Source organism: Aythya ferina (genome assembly GCF_964211825.1).
Source record: "Aythya ferina genome assembly, chromosome: 8".
Classification (NCBI taxonomy): Eukaryota; Metazoa; Chordata; class Aves; order Anseriformes; family Anatidae; genus Aythya; species Aythya ferina.
In genome coordinates this window covers 3,344,933-3,366,556 of record NC_140304.1, presented here as the reverse complement: position 1 = coordinate 3,366,556, position 21,624 = coordinate 3,344,933, and the positions used below count along the sequence as shown (strand labels likewise).

Genomic DNA, 21,624 nt, shown 5'->3' with positions numbered 1-21,624 from the left:
CTGCTGCCAAACGGAGTGGCGTGCTTCCACCACAGCACAGCTCCAGCTCACGCCCTGGCTGGGAGATGGCAAGGCCCTGTAAAGCCCTGACACAGCTGGAGTGAGCTTTCCCTGGGTGCTTCTGCCGCGCTCTGGGTGGGAGCCTCCAAGGATGCCCAGAGGTCAGTCCTGGACGAGGGGAGCAGCTGGGGATAGCACTGCTGGGCTGCCGCATAGAGCCCGTGCAATGAAGGGCACAAGGTGTGGAGTGAGAGAAACCACGCACATGCAAAATATCCTGCACCAGCCTCCAGCACAGCCTGAGCAATTAGTGGTTTGTTATAACAGTGCAATGGTACTGAAAGTAAAAATCCAACTGCCTTAAAACAACAGATACTCTCAATTCATTTCTAATTTATGCATTCTTGTCATATAAAAGCCACTTGCTTAAGCTGCTTTTCTATCTATTTGCAGTCTGTTCAGACACACAATGCTCAGTAGGGGTCTGTCTCCATGATTCATTGGCTCAGATTTCCTATAGAGTTTACATGATGTCTACTAAGCCCCATACAGTTTTGTATCCATTATAACCAGGGACAAGCAAGCAGGGCTCGGGAGGCTGAGCATCCATCTAAGAATAGCTTCCTGTCTTCCAGCTTTCTTCACAACAAATGAACAATGGTTACATTTTACAGGCTAGCACTGCATGGTGAGGGGAAATTATAGGAACTTGTCTGAGTTAAATAAGGGAAGAAGCATTTAGAGTGAAGCTCCTTAAATGAGCAGGTCAATAACTAGTTTACTGAGACCAAGGCACATAGCTAATGAGAGAATAAAGAATTATTCTTGTCAAGAGAGAAAAAGATGCTGCCCTAGTTTTGTGCTAAATAATTACATTCATTATGTTTAGGACAGCCCTGCAAGTGGTCTTTTGCACTAGTAAATTCATTAGCAAAGCTAATAGGCAAACTACTATTGGGGCAAATTTAAACGATTGCAATAGGATGGATGGTAAAGATGGGGAAAGGTAGTAGGAGAGCTAAGAGCCAAAGTCAGCTTTAAGTATAATTGAATTTATCTTCTCATCAACTTTAAGGCCTCCTTCTGGGCTTGAAACAAGGAGAGGAAAAGCCATTGAAACCAAAGGATATTCACTTGATTGGATTTGTTGCTAGCTTCTCCAGCTTAAAAAGCTGTCTTAGCTGACCTCTTGACACATGAGAACAATTATAAATCCAAGAAAAACTTAAATGTTAACTAAACTAGCTCAGTGTTTCCAAATGACACAGGACCTCAAACATGTCAGGAAACCATCCCCAAGTAGAAACACTGGAAAAGTAACAAGGCTTTGCAACTTACCCAAAAGTTGGTGAAACTCAGTGGGACAAGAGGAAGGTAGGATGCAACTTCTCTTGACAAGCGCCACGGTGACACAAGAGCTGCAGAGGAGGACCGGGGAGGACCAGGAGAGCAACTGTGCGTGGCCCCGTGTTAGCACTGCAGAGCGGTGGTGTTCCTCCCTGGCGAGAATTGGTGGTGGTGGCCCCTGTGCCTGTTCCCAGCAGAAGTTCCCAGAGGCCATCCAGAGGTTGTGGTCCTCCTGTCAGCTGGCTGGGGAGCCAGGTAGGCACCTGCCATCTCCTAACCCTGGTGGGTGCACACACCCCTGCTGAGGCAGCTGAGGATGCATGGTCTGGATGCTTATGCTACAGCTTGAAGAGGGAAGAAACCTTTGAAGTACAGAGGGGAGGCTGTTGTCCTCCTTTCTGCACCATGGTTCACACTGAGGAGCAGTCTCAGGAAACGCAAACCAGATTTCAGGTGACCATAAACTGGGAGACAGAGCCTGGGAGGGCTCTCATGGCCTTCAGCTGCTCACGCAGGTTCTGTTCTGGGCCTGAAAGAGCAGGAAGAACTTTTTTATTTTATTTATTTATTTATTTTAGCATTTTAGAATAGAGATTTCAAATTGCTTTTTTCTACTAAAAATGAAAATGTGTCATGATTGCAAAAGGATAGTTATTAAAACAAGAGAAAAGGAATCCAAAACTATCTAAGCTTTTTTCTTCAGATGTAGAATAAAATGCCTTTAAAAATGAAGGTTCAACCAGGTCAGGTTTGTCACAAAACCAAAAAGCTGTTATACATCAAATCTGCGTCCATCTGTTTTAAATGGACATTCAAGAGTATTAGCCAAAGGCATCCAGAAAGCAGTTTTTCAGTAACTGAGTTTGGGAAAGACAGAAAAGAAGTAACAATGATACCCATATCTGGAAAAAAAAATAATAAAAACATTCTTTGCCAAGTGGAAATGGGAATAAATGTTCTTGGCTACTGCTGCAGCTTGAAAAGCCAGAAGGAGCCTGAGGCTCCCCAGTAAACCTAGTTTTAAAACTTCCTCAGCTGATCTCTTATTTCTTCTGGCTAGTTGCCTTATGCAGTCAAGTTAGGAAATCGGGATCTAACTCTCAGTGAGAAATTGGACAGATATTGTGCATCTGAAGAAAAAGAACCAGAGAATTAAGTGTCAAAAGGCTTTCCACCTTCATCATTTCTTTTGAAAATGTCTAAATTACCCTGGCAACAGTTCCTAGCTGTTACCTGAGCAGCAGTATGACTTCTCATTTTGCCCGGAGAAGCTGTGGATGCCCCTTCCCTGGAGGTGTTCAAGACCAGGTTGGACAAGGCCCTGGGCAACCTGATCTAGTGGGTGACGTGGCAAGGGAGGTGGAACAAGATTATCTTTAACGTCCCTTCCCACTCAAGCCATTGGGTGATTCTCATGAACATAGGCATACTGCAGGTGCTGCAACTTGACCCTCCTTGTTGCCCCTCTGCACATACCACAGATGGGTCTGATAAACACAAACCAACAACTTCCCAGAAGAGAGCTTTTGGTGCTAGGAGCTGCTTGTTCACCACTGCTCCAAAACGTGTGAGCTGACCCCTTACATCCAGCCATCATGGTCCACCTACCCTTCCAGCAGCTCTGCAGTGTGTGGGGTGTAACATGAAAGGCCTGTTGACAGAAGAAAACCGGTAATCAGCAACCTTCTTCCTCTACCTTCTTTCATGCATCTACAACCTTCAAAACCAGACTGGAAAGGTGAAAAAAAAAAAAAAGAAAGAAAGAAAGAAAGAAATCTGAGGTCTCCAGAAAGTGACAAAGCTTCCTTCCTAATGAATATTTAACTAATCATTTCCATGGAAAAGATGAAAGCTGGAAGATAACTGTAAAACGTGCAGGAAGATGTCAAGAGGTGTTTCACTGAGGACAGATCTAATGCTAAGTTGGGAGAATCTAACATCTTGTCCCAGAAGTCAAGAGTAGACTTGTCCTTTCTCACTAGATTTTTTGCCAGCTATTAAGCAATACAAACACATTATGCACTCTTTATATTTAGAGAGTCTAAAAGTTAGATTATATGGCTGTTCAAGGGTTGTTATGGTCAGAAAAGTGGCTCTGTAAAAATGTCCCCTTGTTCCTGCACTTATGTGCTTCCTAAAGTGTCTTCTCGCTTGTTAATATACATCCATATTGCTCATTAATGTTAATATGAGTGAGGTATGCCAATCAGAATATATCGGCCCCTGAAGTCATACCTATTTCTCCTGCTAGCAAAGCAAACTTTTTATCTCAATAAGCGTGAGAAAGCCAGCACAGGTGTGCAACAGTAATATGCATTATATTTTGCCTCACGCTGTGTCACCACTGGTGAAGCTTTATTCTCATTCCAGGACTTGTACACTTGCTGAAGGTTAGTGATGAAGTGCAGTGCAGGTCATAAACAATCAAGCTTCATTTTCCACAACTAGACAGAGCAGTAGGCACTTAGGAAAAAAAAAAATTATACTAGCTTGTAAATGGAACAATTTAATATGGAAGTAGCTGATGGCAAATAAACATTGAATGCCAAGGCAAATTCGCTGTCACTAACTTTACTCTGTTCCTTTCAAAGCTAGCGAACTAGAATTTATTCAATACTACCAAATAAATCAGTTTAGAATGTGAAATATATCCTTAAGAAGGAAGAACACTGTGCTCTTTCTTGATAAAAACCTTTTTCTACAGACAGTACACTAGCTAGGTCTAAATATGTGCAACTCTTGCTAAGATTTTCCAGCTACATAGCTGGAAACACACTATGCTGCCTTTCTTCAATATTCATTCAGTCATTTTTGTGGTAAAACCTCTTTAAAAGAGCAGAGCCTAAATGACATGAATGGCAAAACATCTCCTTGTCTAGTTCTTTCAGCTACCTTCCAAATACATAGGTTGTTCCTCCAAATTTACGATGCTTTCATATATGCCCTGGCTAAACATTTATTTATTAACCTACATAATCATACTTGTTACTTACTACAGCAAATGGTGCTTGAGCCCAGTCTCTTCTAGCAGCTAAGATTTTATTTTCTGGCTTTCTGCTGCTAGAAAGATTCATTATGTATAGACTCACATTGACAGGTGAATGCAGTCTCCACGATGCATCAGCAGCAAATTTCAGTTTTTATCAATAAGTTTAGCCATAGAAATCTATGTGTACCTCTGAGAAGCACTGGCTCCAAACAAAATCAAGTTGAAACCAAAGAAACTTGTGAAAAGACATCCATACTTCTGTGATCTCTATGCAGGGAACAGCAGTGGAGCAAGGGCTCTGGGCATCTGTGTTATCTCCATCCTTGGTGGTTTACAGGATGGGACTAAAAGAGGCTCTGAGCAACCTGGTCTGGCCTCAGGCTGGCCCTGCTTTGAGCAGGAGGTCAGACCTGAGCCCTCCTGCAGTCCCTTCCCACCCAACTTACCATGTAATTGTGCAGCCTGAGGTCTCATTCATCTTACTCTGCCATGCAGGTAAAAAGACCAAACTACAGCTCAGCTTTGCAGCATTTGGGTTTAAGGGAAGAAAAAAAACACACCAAATGACATTTGGCATAACATTTCTAAACTTGTGATGGGAAAGCTAGTTAACATAACTGTATCTGAATTTAATTATTTTGTTTAATATAGCAAATAATACTACAATTTCATATGATTTATATTCTTGGCCTTTAAAACTAAAGATAATCTATAGATTCTAAATTTTCAGTTTATCCCTGAATAATACTAATGGTTGTCCACAGCAGACACAGCTTTGTCAGATGGCACAATACTGGAAATTTGTGGAAGCACATCCCCATCTAACTGCCTACCTGTAAACAAGAAATTAGCGTTCCTCCCAAGGGACAAAAGCTGAGGTTAATTAGGTGATCACTGAACAATGCATGAAAAGTTTTTATTGTGAAACATGACTTTACAAGGAAATGTATGTGCATGCCCACCTTGCCACAGTCTGATGAAAAGTGAAGGAGAGTACAGTACGTACCGCCAAATGGATGACGACTTCATATAACTTGTTCTGAAAGAAAGCAGCCTGTTGTTTACTGCATTTATCGACAATCTGTGAAAGTAGACCAGAAATCAGTCTAATTACCAGAGTGCCAGTTGTGCTTGTTAACACCAGCTTTGTGACCAAATGTTATTCCACAGTTGTCACATCACAAGAAGGTTTCATTACTAACATAATAGTGAACAAGATCACATGCCTGGCTATTGATTGATCTGCCACACAAAGGAAGGACATTGTTGTCTCTATTATAACCAGTTACATCTTTGTCTGCTTGTATAATATGCACTGGAATGTATCATGAGCAGTTGCTGCACCATTTCCTAATTTCTTCCTGTTAGCCCATTAACAGCCCATTATGACTTGCAGGCTTTACCACCAGAGAAGAAATGACCTTGCCATAATTTCACTCTTCTACAATCTCAAAAAAAGCTGTTTTCATCACCCTTCCTGTATTGAAAGCCTACAAGGATTGAGACTTATTCAACATTTGCTTTATAAATATATCATTTCTGTCAAATAGAAAAGACATTTTAATTCTTTTCAGATGCAATTAGGTTACACTGCAGGAATAATAGAAATATTCATCATTGCTGTCCCTGAAAGAACTACATCTTAGACCAGAGAAATATTCTACTAACAAGCACCTCAAGCAAAATGAACTAACATTGACCCTTGGACCATCAAGATATTGCTTTCTATTCACTGACCAGTCATAAACACAAACAATAGCTTTCAGGCCTGTTGTTAATATTAAAAATGAACAGTCTTGTTTATTTTTCTATGAACTCAATAAATATTATAATATAAAAGTGGATTTGTTTATCATTGTGAGCCTACGGAAAAACAAGCATGCCTCATCATCTTATCTGATGATGAATGATTTATCAGGCAGAACGTGAATCTGCTTCTAACTGAGTCTATTTTCTTGTTTATGCTTGTTGAACAGATACAATTTAATGAAGAATATAAAGTACTTAAAAATCTGTCTACCATTAATAGTTTAATTAAACTGACATGTACTTCAGAAACAGAGAGACAGAAAACATTAATTTTGGCTATAAAGGGCATGGCATTATTAAAGTGCAATTAAAAACAACATTCACTTACAATTAATAGCTAAAACAATTTAATTATTTAACATTTGGTTGTCAGTTCGGGCTAACTTAGCCACCCTAAGGTAGATATGTTCATCGGTCCTCTTTGAAGTACATTACACAGCTACCATTACACTGCAAGGACCCAAGCACAAGCTAACAAATCTCTCCTGAGCAACATTTCAGTGTAAATCCTCTGACAAACATTTCTCTGTGCTATTATCCCCTGGTCTCTCCAGTGCCCTTGTGGTGCCTGCCTCTCACAGGAGCTCTCCCTGACCTCTCCAGCGGGGCAGATAACAGTCCCTGCTGAGGCTAGTTCAAAGACTACGGGCTGACTGGTGAGCTGGCTCTTGGTTTTTAGATCACTTTTCCTCAGTAAAATCATTAATTTGGGTCCCTCAAATGTATACAGACAGCTGTTTTCTTCCTAAACTGAATGTCTCTTACAGCTTTCTCTTTTCATCAAAACTTGATTGAAATTGGACAATTGGCTCAACAGTTATTTGAGAGAAGGTGCTGGAAGAGAGGAACAAAGAAAAACAGCTCACCCACACAGGTCTCATTTCTTTTGGCAACAGGACAAAAAAACTCTCCTGCAAAATTCAAAGTTAAGATCTGATGGTGCAAAGAGCTTGCCAAATAAATGTTGTAGGTCCACTTCCCAGAAGCATAGTCCTTCCTTAGCAAAGTAGCATTATAAATTTCATTGAAATCCAACCTATGTTTTTTCTAATAGCCCAGCAACATACACATCTAGAAATTTCATCAGAATTTCAGGATCAGAAGAAAATCCAGGCCCAAGACTTGAAATGCAGAACTAGTCTGAATAAAGGGATTCTGTTCCTTAATAGAGGCTTTGATATTTGTTTCAGAGTTATATTGAGAATAAAATTCAAGTTTTTCAACTTTTAAACCAAAAGTGAGAGAGCACTGTCCCTCAGTAACCAGCACAACCACTGCAAAGCCATCCATTTGCAATGAAATAACCGTGTCTGGATTTCATCACTTGCCAATATGCTAGGTACCACTAGATAGCTGGCTGTTCTGGGAGATGTGCTTGACAAAGTTTGGTTTTAATGATTTCTTCCTGAGAAACTATTTCACTGAAAAATTCTCAAGAAACTTTAATTTTAACCACAGTTTTTAAAAAACAGATGTTACACTTTCCTCTTCATAGGCAGAATCTCACGGCAAGTTCCCCTGCTCTCAGCAGGACTTCACAGCTCTCAGACAATCACTCATACATGCAAACGGCAGGATCAACATCTTATTAAAAAAGTATGCTTATTCATGAATGCAGTCTGGAGCAGATGTAGTTTAAGGACTATTTAACTAGCTCCTGTAAATTTGATTTGCTTGTTTCCTTATTAGCTGAGGTGCGCGAGTGGTTGCAACTGATCCTACAAATCCTATAATACAGACCTCTACTACCAACCCAGGAGGAAAGGCAAGGAAAAAAAAAAAAAAAAAAAAGATAAAATCAGAAAAAATAAACCTGCCAGCCTTGCAGGGATAGCTCACGCACCTAGCACTCAGGCCGGGGGTTGGCCCTGACCAGCTCCAGGCCTTTCTGTCACACTACCGGTTTTGAATTCAGTTATTCCCCAAAAGAGTAAATATATTCATAAATGGTCAGAGCTAAAGAATTTCAGCCCACTAAAATAAATGATAAGAACTGATGTTCATTTGAAGGTCTTGTGAGGTGTTCCTCAATTGAGCTTGTTGAGCATTCACTGGAAAGATCCCATACACTGTCACCATAAATCGAAGACCTGATTTTATGTTGTGCTGATCAGAGAAGGGTGATTCCTCAGGGTTTGGGCTCTGCAAAGTCTAACCACATTAAAACCTTATGTATTTTCTTTTTAAAACATAACATCTGGAAGCAGATTTGAAAGAAAAACCAAGAGAGGTCCTATACGCTACTGGATGTTAAGCTAGAACTAAAATCACTTGTGCCTGAACTAAGCTTCTTTGCTCACATGTGATTTTGCATCATATTGCTAGCTCCATTGGTAATCAGATGTTTTCATGTATGGAACAAAACACTGGCAATTACTGAGTTCATTTTCTTCATGGTTTGTTCACTGTTATGTGACTAATGTAGCCTAGAAATTCAAACATTTCATGAAATAGTATATAAGGAAAAGGTTGAAATTTGCGGTCAATTAAATGTCAGAACAGTGTATCCCACAATATTTTAAGTTTATACAGCAAACTCCAACCATTCAAAATATTCTTCAGATTTTTTTTTTTCAAAAGATACTTTTACTTACAAGTCTACAAGTAATACATTTAAAATCACCATTTAAGAAGATATATTTGAATTTCTAGTTCATTTTTAATAGTGCAAAATTACATTAAAGTACTATGGACTTCTAGTTGACGGTTTGCCCCAAGTAAGGCTTCAGCAAAGTATGTTTGAAGCACGCACTGATATGGAGCCTTTTAGACAAAACTTTCTTAAACTTTATGATTCTGTAGGTTGCTTTGCAATTGAAATCAAGGCATTGGATGTAGATTTTGCTATTATTGTGTTTAAATTAAGCTCGAAATGCTATACAACTGAAATAAAATCAGAAGCTGAGCAGCATATTGTTTGGTTTCTGAATATTAAATGCAATCAAAAGGTAATAGTACTTGTAGATTTTTCATATACAAACAGATTTATGGAACTGATGAAAACCATTTGCCCACTGAGCTTCAACAGTTAGATCCTTTCTTCAGTGAATAATCAAATAAGTTTACTCAGGCAGCTTCTTTGGTTCAGTGCTACAGGGTATACAGGATTTATACTTAAAGGGCTACTATCTGGTTAAGACATGCTTTTAAAAACCAAGTAACTTAACAAATGTCACTTAAGATAATGAAATATAGAGGGGAAAAAAATATCAAATTTCAGAGTGTTCACAGCTGATAAAAACAGCAAGTCAGCAAGTTTCATTTTCATTGCTAATCACTTTTACTTTCAGGTTTGCATACATGAGAATGAAATTACAACACTTGAAGGCAATAGTATTTATTTCTACAAATCAGTATCTTTATATACTTTATTTTTATAATTTTATGTAAATGTTGCTGTTAATGTGACGTTCCTGGAGAGCTTTTTGCACTTCAGAAAATCTCAGCTGTTTCTGATTCCTCTAAGCAACCTTCTCTCTCAGGATGAGAAGGTAGTTTATTGACTCAGAATTTTCTCACAATAGCTTTTCAAAAATTAGGATTTATGAGATGTGCATTAAGAAAATATGGAAAATTGTACTGCAGATTTTAGGAGCCCTGGTGCCTTCACAAGACCCATGATGTCTCTCCCCTTCTTCAGTCTCACAAGAATGCTAAATACGGATAAAGAAATCCCTTCTTTCAGGGGAGGAGAAAAAAACCACCCACACCCTTAAAATACCAGATCATGTCAAAACTGTGGGAAGGTTTTAGATGCTGTCGGCTGTGGCTTTATATTCACATTCAGCTTGCCAATATTTTGGGTAGTATTCTGAAGCTGAGTTTTGATCCTTTAAGGACCTCCTATCCTCTAGGCTCAGGTTTGACTCAGTATTGGAAATGCCAGGACAGCAGCTGCTCCGAGAGCAATCTGGATAAATTTTCACAAGAGCAGCTTTTCCGGCAATATTTTAAACTAATTTGAACTGAGAAAAACAGGGAGAAAATAAAAAGATAAACACAGATCAGGCAGAGAAACCCTGGAAGGGAAACATTGAAACCAGAAGAGGAATGGGGAAATAAGCACACGTGGAAGAACTGGGTAGCCAAGTGGGGAAACTGAGAGAAACACTTAGAAAAAAAATCTGAGGAGCAGAAGGTTGACAGAGAAGGCAAACCTGCAAGGGGAAAAAATGAAAAGGGCTAAAGTACAAACACAAAGAGGAATTTAAAAATAAAAAATAATGCTGAAAGGAAGCAGGGAGAGGACAAAGGGTAGAGCCAGAAACTAGCGAGGTGCTATATAAATATCAGCAGGCAAAGAGAGAGGAAAGAAGGTAAATTAAAAACAGAGATCCAAAAATCAAGGCAGATTTTTTTAAATTTTTTTTACAGAACAAAAGGCCAACTTATACAGCTTCACCAAGTTTACAGAAAATTAGTTCTGGGGAAAGCCTGAGAAGAGCAACAAGATGCACACACCTTCTGAACCTGGGTTCAGGTTAACAGAGCCGCTATATATAGCAAGCCCAAAAATAAGCACCCTGACTATCAGAACTGGTAAGAAGGACATTATGTAGCTACTGCCTTCTCCCCACAAGCAATGCAATCTCCTTCTTTTGTGTTCTGCTTTTCAGAAGAGGAGGAACAACCAGGCAAAACATAATTTACAGTCTTGGTTTATCTGCATCCACAGCCCATCTGCTTACTCAAACCACAGCAGAATGTGTATGTGTGCATTCAGAGAGATGGCTGTCATTAGACCAATGAAGTTAACCAACGGATAAAAGCCAGGATCAGATCAGTAATAAAGTTTACACTTCATTATGGATGTCAAAATCCTTGCCTTTTTTTTTTTTTTTTAATGAGTATTTAGTTTATTGAATTTCACGAGCAAAACCGTCTCTAGTGAGCATTCAGCAATCAGTTACGTGGAAGCTCTAACATTCAGTATTGAAACCTGAAAACAGATATTTCCTTAATAAATGTACAGAATTAGAAAAACTGGACATATTAAAATACATCTCTGTATTCACGGATGTACAATGATTGGATTCATGTCTCATCAAATTTACATTGTGGAATCTGAATATAGTATGATTAGACATTATTTTAACAACTACATTACAATACAATTTAAAATAAAATGGCCCTTCATATCGCACTAATATCAGTGTTTTAAATAACAAAGGGGATTTTTTTTTTTAAATAAAGGAAAGGATTAGCATTTAGTTTCAATCAGTATAAGCAATGCTGTACCAGTTGGTGTCTCAAAGATTCAGGATTTTATTAATATTCCAGAGATGCATTTGTGTTGCCTCTGGGTACACTGAAAAGCCACTTAAACTGCACTTAAAGCAGCACTACAGGATCAAATTGATGTGCATCAACCATTTACAATAAAACTTGATTATTATAAAGGCATACATATTTGCATAATTACATGTTTGATTTTTTGATAATGCAGCATACACTACAAAATGTTGCTTCATGTAGAAAGGCATCGTCAAAAAGCACCATCTGCTGTAGTGTTTAATGCACTGCAATGTTTGAAAAATTCTGAAGGTAGATTTGTGTGAATCAAAGGGGAGAGCAAAAGAGTTTTGGTAGAATAAGAGGCTCAGGGCTGGAGGATGGGACACTGCACTGTTTGGACTTTTTGTTTGTCGTCTGTTTCTCTCTGGCTATTTTAAATATAATTGTCAGTGGAGAAAGGTAAAAGACAACAGAGCAGCACATGCTACGGTCCTCAGAATGTAGGAGCCAGAACTTGAGACCATTTGGCATAAACAATTTTGATGTTTTTATTCAAGGCAAAAATTTCAGTGTCTAATATATGTAATGAAATAATCACATTTGGAAGGAAACCATACAGCACAGACAGCGTATTCAGACACTTACTACTTTGACAAGAGTGAATCCTTTTAAAGGAATCTCTACTAGGCATCAGAATAGTTTAAAAGGCAGAACTTGAAAGCAAAACTATTTCCATATTTGCTCAATTCAAAAGGACAAACAAACTGTTCCTCGGTAATATCTGATGGTGAATTGTAACAAAGCACAATACCTTCAGGTCCAGGAAGCCTAAGATAGCAGAAGTACAAGCATACATTGGAGTAAGAGAAGCAGTTGGCACTCCAAGACTCAGCAGCACAGTTAGTTCAAAGTTCTCATATCCTAAAAACATGCATCACTTTGATTAGCACTACATGTCTACAATTTTAATATCTGAGGCTGTCTTACTTGAGATGGTTTTTGAGAAAGACATTAATCAAACATAGCTGTAGTTGTTTTTAATATTCTGACATCTCAATGAGTTTGTATGTATGCATCCAGAACGCACTAAGAACAGGTTAGTTGCGGCCTTTTCCTTGACTGTTGCTACCTCTGAGCTATGCTGTGAATATTTTTGGATGCTGTGCTGAGTGGCAAAGTGCACCACAAAGCCAAGACAGAGAAGATCTGGCAGAGAAGTCAATAGGCATGAATTAGCCCGTTGCTTCCCAGTAGGAGCTCATTCCTCCACAAATTGGCCTTTGGTAAGCAGTGTGATTCATTGCTCAGGGACTGGATTACAAACTGAAACCAGCTGCCAGAACCTGGGCAACTAATTTCCTTTCTCCATGCTTTCCATTTTCCTTCCTCCTGACTTTTTCACATCACATCAGTTGAAAATATAACACACTTTGGGACAAGGAGTTTTTCATAATACAAGGTTCCAGCATGTTGGGCATTAAGCACAGTTTTATCTCTATGGGTACCTCTAGGTATACCAGGATACAAACAACAGTTGGATTATATGCCATATATGGGACAAATACCAAGTCTTTGTGTTGTTTAACAAAGCATATCTAACAACACAATCTGACTATAAAGTCAAGAATAGCATCTCACTCTGTCCAGTGACACAAAAGAGTTTCAGAAACAGGCAAAACTGAGCCCAGAAACCTGAAGGAAGACCATGTTGGAGTATGTGCGAATGCAAATATATCACACCTTCTGTGCTCAAACCACATCTTGTATGTAAATTCATTGAAACCAAAGTGATGACCATAGAACTTCAAGCCCTAAAGCTGCATTACTGGCCAGTTGGCTTACATGGCATCTGGATTAAAATAAATGTACATTTCTACCAAGAAAATAACCACTGTTGTATAGTTATGAGATATGTTTTGTTTCACCTTACAAGGCAGGATCTGGCACTCCTCTGCTGGACACAAGATTTTTAAACATCTAGGTCCCTCACCCTGGCGTATCAAGTACAATTATAGCTTGGCATTCAGAGATGCTGAACACCCACACTCTCATTGACCTAGTGCTATGAAATCCAGTCCCTCTGAAAAATCAAATCTTGTGTATCATGCAAAGAGTATAAAGCATTTTTTAAATAACTAATATCGTGTGCACATAGTTCACGAAAACACAAATATTTATCCTTCAGTATTTTCCCACATCCATCACTTACTGAGTTGAACCACACTGCAATACAATGCTGTGCCGTTCTCTCTGCCTGCACGTGAAACAGAATCTGCATGGTTTTCTGCACCTCAGGTACCCATACTGAAAAGATAACAAAGTATTTATAGCATAATATTGAAAATAGCCCCAAACTATAACAGAGCATCAAAAACATTTGCATTTCTCTCCCAGTAAAGGCTCTAAGGACATTTGGTCACAGCACTGAAAGGCGAAACAAAACCAGGCAGGCAAACAGAAATCTCTAGAAACAATGAGGTTCCCTTTTGTGCCTTAATATTCTGCACTTGGTGAGCTTTCCTAACAAAGTCTGCACTAATCGTTGCTGGAATCAGCACAGCAGTGACTGCCAAGCACAGTCTTTTTCTCCACCCTCCCTGCACTAGGCAGACAGGGTTTTCATTACATATATCATTTTCAACTTGCTGCAGTGATTCCACAAAGACAGGAGGATTTAGAAAGCTAATGAATGGGGGTGGGGAGCGGGCTAGGATTGGAGCTTCTGTGCTAATGTCTAAGGCTACATACCCTGAGTGGCTTCACACACGGGGCATTGCCACTGATTTTATTTTCATTGCATGGCACTGACAGACTTTGACAGCCAAATCATTCATCTCAAGTTAATAAATCAAAGTAAAGAGTGGGGGTGGGGGCATTTGTTTGAACATTTAGTGCTACAGGATTTAGGGCAAGGCTCACTGGGCATTGCCTTGCCTGGATTGTTATCATGCTGCAATGACAGCAAAATTGTTTATCTTTTAGTTGCTAATTAAGGACGGAACTGAGGAAGAATATGTTTGGTCTGAATATACTATATCATCAAGGGACTTTTTGCTACATCATAATGAGATGCCATAGATGCTGTAACTCAGTACTGTCTACAAGTCTCTTGTCATTTTATTATTTGGAAAAAATTTCATCTTGCCAGTTAATTGACATAAAGTTGATAGTTTATAAATAAGATTAACCTGAAAGAGAAACTCATATACACACAAAACAAAAAGATCACATCCCCTCCCAAGGTCCCTACAGCCACAAAATGCTCCATTTCACTGATATCAATACTGCTGCTACAATACAGCAGTTTTGTACATCTAACCCCCCTTTTTGCAGACATGTCATCAATATTGCCTGCCACTTGGGAGAACAGGCTATACTGATTGCAAAATACCAGTTCTATAATTCTGTTAATTTTAATGATAAAACAGGATATTTTAGGCTTTCTTGTCCCTGAAGAACCAAGAACAATTGCAGATTGATTGTGAACCAATTAAGGACCAAAAAGCTTCAAGTTGTGAATATCATTTCTTAGAGAGAAAAAAAAAAAAAAAAAAAAAAATTACCTTAAGAATTACCTTGGTCTTACTCCTTGATATAATAACTTAGGATGTGGGTGAAGATAATTCAGATCTGAGCAATGAATTATGACTTCAAATTCCTCGATCCATAGTCCTTGCCAGATCTTAGTCAGCTGATTCTTTCATGACCCTCATCATCAGCATGTCAGGCAGAGGGGGAAGCAAGCACTACATCAGTGAATAACAGCACATGGGCAAGCACAAGTGGCTTCAGTCCTTGGGTGTTCTCTGTAATACCTCAGCACAAGTTAGTAACTGCTAGTTCTAGGCGGGGGCTGCACTTCAGTCCTAATTGCACCAATTCCACACACACCCCTCTCCTCCCCCCCCCCCCCAGTAAATGCAAAAAAATGGGGCAACAGAGGCTCTCCCAGGTCTGGTAGAGACTTTGAGAAGGTGTTCTCCAGATCAGGTGTAGCAATCTGCTCCCACTGTGGCAGATGGACACTGTCCCAAGAGCTGAACAGAAACTACATGAGTTAGTTGGTGACTTTTACTTCATATTTAAGGATAGAATATTCCCTCCAATGGTATCCTGCTGCCAATGCTCAGTTAATAGGCTCCTGCAGTGAGTAACATCATGTGCTCTGTCAATTATTAATAACGAGACAAGCGTTTTCACATCAGAATGCCGCCTTGTAATGTGATGAGCCTGTATCATATTAGTGCATCAAAGCGCAGACTGGGAACATTAGTAGTTTACTAAGTGAACTTTGAACAGGATTTATTCCCCAAACAGTCTGCTGAGTACTAATATTCGCAAATTTTGTAAATAGCAAATCTCTCTTTATTGGCAATATTTTAGAATATGTTTTATATTTTAGGTGGTTGATTTACTGCTACATTGCATTTATTCTAACACATCATTGATCCCCTGTCTCATACATCAGATTTAGTTACTTCTTTATTGTAAAATTTCTAGGTGACAGTGGCTATCCAGGACAGAAACAGCTGATGGATCTAATTTGATTTTGCCCTTATACCAGCAGAAGTTCACTTACTAGTTCACTTACTCAGAATTCATTGATCACTCGAAGGTCTTCTGGGATTGTGAAATCTCATTCTCGGTGTCTTTTCCAATTGTCAAAGCACAGACTCAATACTGCATCTGACATCCTCGCAGCCTGCCTCATTCTGCATAACACAGCAGTCAACCATGGGGTTATAGTCAATGATGGGGCTCTCATAAAGGATGACAAGGCTAACTCCTACTGACTTCAGACATGGGAAAAAGGTAGATCTTTCTGAAAGGTGGGTTTACAGATGATAAGCGAGGGGCAGCTCACTGACAGCCATACCTTTAAACAAGGGGAAGAAAGAACCGGGAAAGGAAGATGGGAGACAAAAATGGTGATAGCAAAGGAAGAAGAAATAACAGAAGTAGTTTTACATGAAGATCCATGAGCCTAAAAATCAAAGAAATTGTACTATTTAGCATAGCAAGATGATTGAATTCCTTTATCTCTCTCTTACTGTTCTTAGCTAAAACACAAGATAATGTCCTGTGCACAACCCGTTCAGTTCAACAGCGAGACAGCAAGCCTCACAGAGGATACTGTCAGAACAATAATCACTTTTAAAGTGGTTGTAAAGATCTTCTAGTCACTAAGCACACACACAGAGGCAAGAGGAGGTTAATGAAACTTCAAGAACTGTTTGTGCTCAGTAAGGTTACTTCATCTTGAGTTTCTGAGTGCAGATAAGGTGGAAAAGCGAGATATTGGGAAGGTGGATGACATTTAAAAGAAGCAGTATTAAAGTTCTCCATTACAAGAATAAAGATCACTTTTTTTTTTTTTTTTTTTTTTTTCTTTTGGCAACAGCAAATACATTCATTGTCATCTGGAGAAACAAGTGATAGTTCCTGTAATACACAAGAATTCTAAACCATGAGCTAATACAATTTTTCAAACATGCATTGGTATTAGGGTCAACAGTTTGGGAACAAATGCATTCATTGCCAGATGCAAGTGACTTTCTATCACAGAAACAAACATTAGGATCTGCACAGACCTGCTTTAATCACAAACTGTTTTCTGAAAGCATTCAACAGCCTAATTTCAAACTGTTCGAGCACCTGAGCTTTCATTTCTACTCTCTTAACAGTATTATAGAGCCTAAACACAGTCAACTGTTTTGGATAACTTTTCTCTGATACGCATTGTCCACCTTCTCTTTTTAGCTCATCCTTAGGAAGTCATGAAATATTTCTCAATTTATGTGTTTGAAACCCATCTGCAGTCATCAGCTGCCACATCATCTTTTCTTAATCTTGTTTATGTTCAAATAGGAGCTAATGCACCATCAAGAGACTTGGTCAATAGTTCCAAAATTGCAAAAATATGAGGGAAAAACAATGAGGGATTACACAACTAGCAACATGGTATTTAAAATCCCTATTGGCTTGCAGACCATGATACTCCTATTCACAACCGTTGCTTTATTTCAAATGGAGTTTTATTTAAGCAAAAAGAAAGCATAGCTTCTGAATAAGAGCTGAAGATTTGGAACAGAAGATGAATGATCCCATACTTACCATCACTACTCTGAGCTATGATCATTCACTATTTTGCTACAAACGTCCTGTGCAGCCTTAGTCAACTTGCTTAGGGTTTTCTGTGGCTTAATCCTACATCTTTGAGATAAGTATGACTTAGCTGCCCTATCTCACAGGCACACAGTGAGGATAAATATATTAAAGAAGAATTAATATATCACAATATAGTGATAGGAGTTCAATACCCTGAGTATGGAGTCATTTATCTTTTTGTCTCCCAGATCAAGCACAGTTTCTATGTGTGTGCAACAGTAAAAGCCTAATCTATTAATACATACAGAAAGCAAACAGCATCTCCAGCCATACATTTTTATATATGAAACCATGGACAAAAACAAACCTGTAAGTGCAGAGTGGAAACACGGGAGTAGAAAAGAACAGAATTTGTTCCTTTATTACAATGGGCTTAAAACATGGGTAATAGCTACAAACTAGACACAACTAAGTAAATCCATTAATTCCAACACAGTAAAATAGAAAACACAACAAGCCCTAACAAATGTATATCAAAATCATAAATAAATATATATACGTATTGAGACATATTTTTAAAAATTCTTCTTAAAGTTATCTTGTATAAGGAATACACTAAAAATTATTAGCATATGTATTACATATTGTTCCCAGAATGAAACCTCCAAACTTCTTGCTGAGCCCACCCTTCCCATAAAATAGCTTTACCAGAGTCTAGCAATGTTAGGAAAAAAGTGAAGGTAATGTTTATACCTCCGATTAAAAAGTCAATCATATGTTGCTTAGTGATTATTGTGTAATGTACTATAAAAAAATGAGTTTTCACCAAATATTCAAAATTATAGATTTATTCAGACTCCCAGAGAAAAATCAAACTTGTAAATTGTGCAGATTATATATCCAATAAAATATTTATTGTTGCACAACATGTATTGTTAACTGTGTTGACTACTTTTCACCAAGGTGCCAGAGAAATGAAAAATTAACCAGTGTGGAATATAAAACAGTTTTTTTCAAGTCCTAGAGCTAGTTCATGAGCATACAAAACAGATTGTATTCAGAGCTGTAATATAGAAATTTTTCAGTGAGGACGACACTGGAGCTGAATACCTGACAGCAGAACAAAACAGAGAACAGCATTAAAGCTGTGTAGCTGAGGTGCTGCATGCAAATGCAGGAAGACCTGAATTAGTAATGTTGAAGGTCTAGCTAAAGTAGACAGTGGCTATGTCAATGAATGTTTTAATGACGTCTTACTAGTTTAAGGACTAACAAGTGCATATATGCAGCTTAATGAAATCCTGCAAGTTCAGCTGATATACAATCTAAAATCTCTTGGCGTTTATAAAACAAGTAAATATTTGAATAGGCTTCTCTGCAATCTCATAAACTGGCCTATGAAAACCACATGATTTGAGGTATACATTTGTGTTGCCAGAGTTAACCAGAGACAAACAACACCCCATTGTCCCTATAATTTATTCTTTTTCAAAATTTACATGAATATTCATTTAAACTGTGGCTACAGGGCATCAAGCATCGGTCATGCTATAAAAGGGAAAAGTTGGCTGTAAAAAAAAAAAAATATATATATATATATATATATATATATATATATATAATAACCCATGGATTGCAGTTCAAACTACTGGTTACTTAGCATCTTAATCTCAAACGTACCTCTTTGCATATCTCTCATCGTCTTCGTTTTGAGAAGACTTTCAAAATTTCCTCACACAGGAGAACGATAACCAGCAGGTTGGTAGCAGCAAGCACTGGTGGAGCTAGGGTGTCACTCTGGCTGTATGCTGGTCCAAGCAGAAGAACAGGCATCTGACCTGCCCTCCCCATTCTCAAAGTTATGGCTAAAAGAAGTAAAATAAATAAATAAATAAATAACTGCATCAATAACCTGGAGTGATGGAGTTTATCCCTGCCCTTGCTCCTTCTATCTTAGTTTTTTCACAACTGTGCACAGGGTGAGCGTATGTTGGCCTAATGAAACACTGAAAAAGCAGCATCTGAGCTCAACCAGCCTCTTCTGCTGTGTCCCAGCTGGAGCCATGCTCCTGGCTCTCTTCTTCTAGGGAAGTGGGTCACTCCAGCTGGTGTGTCCACCCTTCCTCCACAGGAAAAAGCACAGCAACCTGGGCTGCTGAGGGGGCCAAGGAGGGTTTGCCTCCTAACCCACAGCCCTCCTTGCAGCTCAGTGGTGCTGAAGACAGGATGAGGAGCTACCTCACAAGGCTCTAGGTTGCTTGTTAAAGCAGGAATTTAGCAGATAGCTATCTTCATCCTCTAGCTCTAACTGGTTGCTCTCATAGCTTTGCCAGGGGTGATCATGATACTGACTGCTGTGTGCAGCAGGGGATCTCCAGCTGCTAAGATAGCATCCCCAACTGGCCCCAGAAAGAGAGTCAGCACCTTGGGGAGGGTCTTTCCTTCCCTTGCAGAACCCAGACATTGCAGCCAATCTGGCCAGAGGGAAAGCAGCTCCTCTGAAACAACTCATCCACTAGCCAGGAGACACCTCGGTCCTGCAGCACCTGCTGTGAGCAAAGGTGCTGGCGGAGCTGAGGTCAGGGAGCAGGGACACCCACCCAGCAGCTGCACAGGGAGGGACAGGAGAGATGCTGGCTCCAAAATGCCCCCAGCAGCTGAGCTGCTGCCCCAGACCTCAATCACACCAGGAGTAGCAAAATGACCAAATTAAAAGCTTGCAGGTAGACAAAGCTTGAGCTAGGAGCAAAGCCAAATCATAACTTGGATAAATTATGGACAAAAAAATTGCTGTTTTATTTTAATTTAGTTCTGACAGCAAGCACAAGGCTTGCTGCAGTGCTGCTCTCTAACCTGCAGCCCTGGTAAAGCCCCAATGGTCTCCAAGGCACACCTAGCTCTAACTCCGTGTGAGAGACTCATTTCTGCACCCCAACAATGCCAAAGGATGTGGCAGTATTAACCAACACATTCAGATTAAACATTCTCTTCAGATTGTGCAGTTGCCATATTTTCAAATGCTCATTCTGTCAGCATTTTATACCTGCACACTTTCAAAATCTCCTTTGATTTACACTGAAGCAGCTGGATTATACCATCAACCAGCATGAACTTGATGCAAAACACTAGTATTGTCTGCTTGCTCCTGTTGTGTGCAGAAAGAGACTGGGAGCACACATCTACTTGAATGAGCAAAAACCCTATTTCATCATCTTTCTGCTTAGACAGACTAAAGCTTGGAGTCCCACTGTGTACCTATAGGAGTGCAGGTCCAGATCCAAGACTGGATGTCTGTAACTAGGTTACTACATCAATGCTCAATATGCCTTAAAAAAATTGCCATTATCTTAAGAAACTGAAGCTCTTGGACAGCTTTTTTGAGGCCAGTCAAAAATGCTGTGCATTCAGTGTTTTTGTATGCATCTAATTTTAGGATCCCATTTTTAGAAATCTTGCACTCAAACCAAACCCATCTTGATATTTAAATGCACCGAGGAGCAGAAGGAAAAGCAAACAGCCCTGGACTGCTGCACAAATGGGCAGGCTGCAACCCAGCACAGACACCAACCTGCTGACTTACTGGTGAGGAAGGAACTTCATTGCTCAGGGTAGATGGGCACAGCACAGGAAACATGCAGCTTTTTATACACAAAGAGAAAGGATTACAAATATTATATAGAATAAAGATTTACAGTGTTTCAAGTCATGCATCTCCACAGAACAAAGGTTTTATAAAAAACAAATGAAATTTATTTATTTATGTATTTATTTATTTATTTATTTATTTCCTAAGACTGCAAGCTTCCCTAGAGACTTCAAGGGATTATTAGTTAGCCTTACACCAAAGGCTGCCAGATGCTGCCAGAGACCTAGCTGCTTGCTGGGGAGCTTCAGGCCTTTCCAAGAGGGCAAGGTAGGGCAGCTGGAGCCTAAGGGGTGTAGAGCTCCCCAGAGAGACTTTTTATCATCATTGGTTTCATGTGAATGTCTTCTTCATAAGATTCCGTTTGAGACTCACTTAAGTTTTCCACCAAGAGATTTTATTACAGGGAAATTAGTGCAATTTTTCTTTCTTTTGACTGTGTCTCTGACTTAAAAAGTCTTACAAATTTCTGGTGTTCATTTAACCATTGCTA

General features: G+C 39.2%; 1 protein-coding gene across 1 annotated transcript in view; it reads right to left on the bottom strand.

The window, feature by feature from the left end:
* Positions 1–21,624, bottom strand: part of LOC311440273 (uncharacterized protein) — a 233,276-nt gene that overhangs the window by 66,177 nt on the left and 145,475 nt on the right. The window contains exons 12-16 of the mRNA XM_084526954.1: positions 21,057–21,126; positions 19,169–19,353; positions 5,343–5,417; positions 2,956–3,077; positions 1,339–1,876 (exon numbers count right to left, since the gene is read on the bottom strand). The gene's annotated coding sequence lies outside the window, so the exon portion shown is untranslated. The remainder of the gene's footprint in view (positions 1–1,338; positions 1,877–2,955; positions 3,078–5,342; positions 5,418–19,168; positions 19,354–21,056; positions 21,127–21,624) is intronic.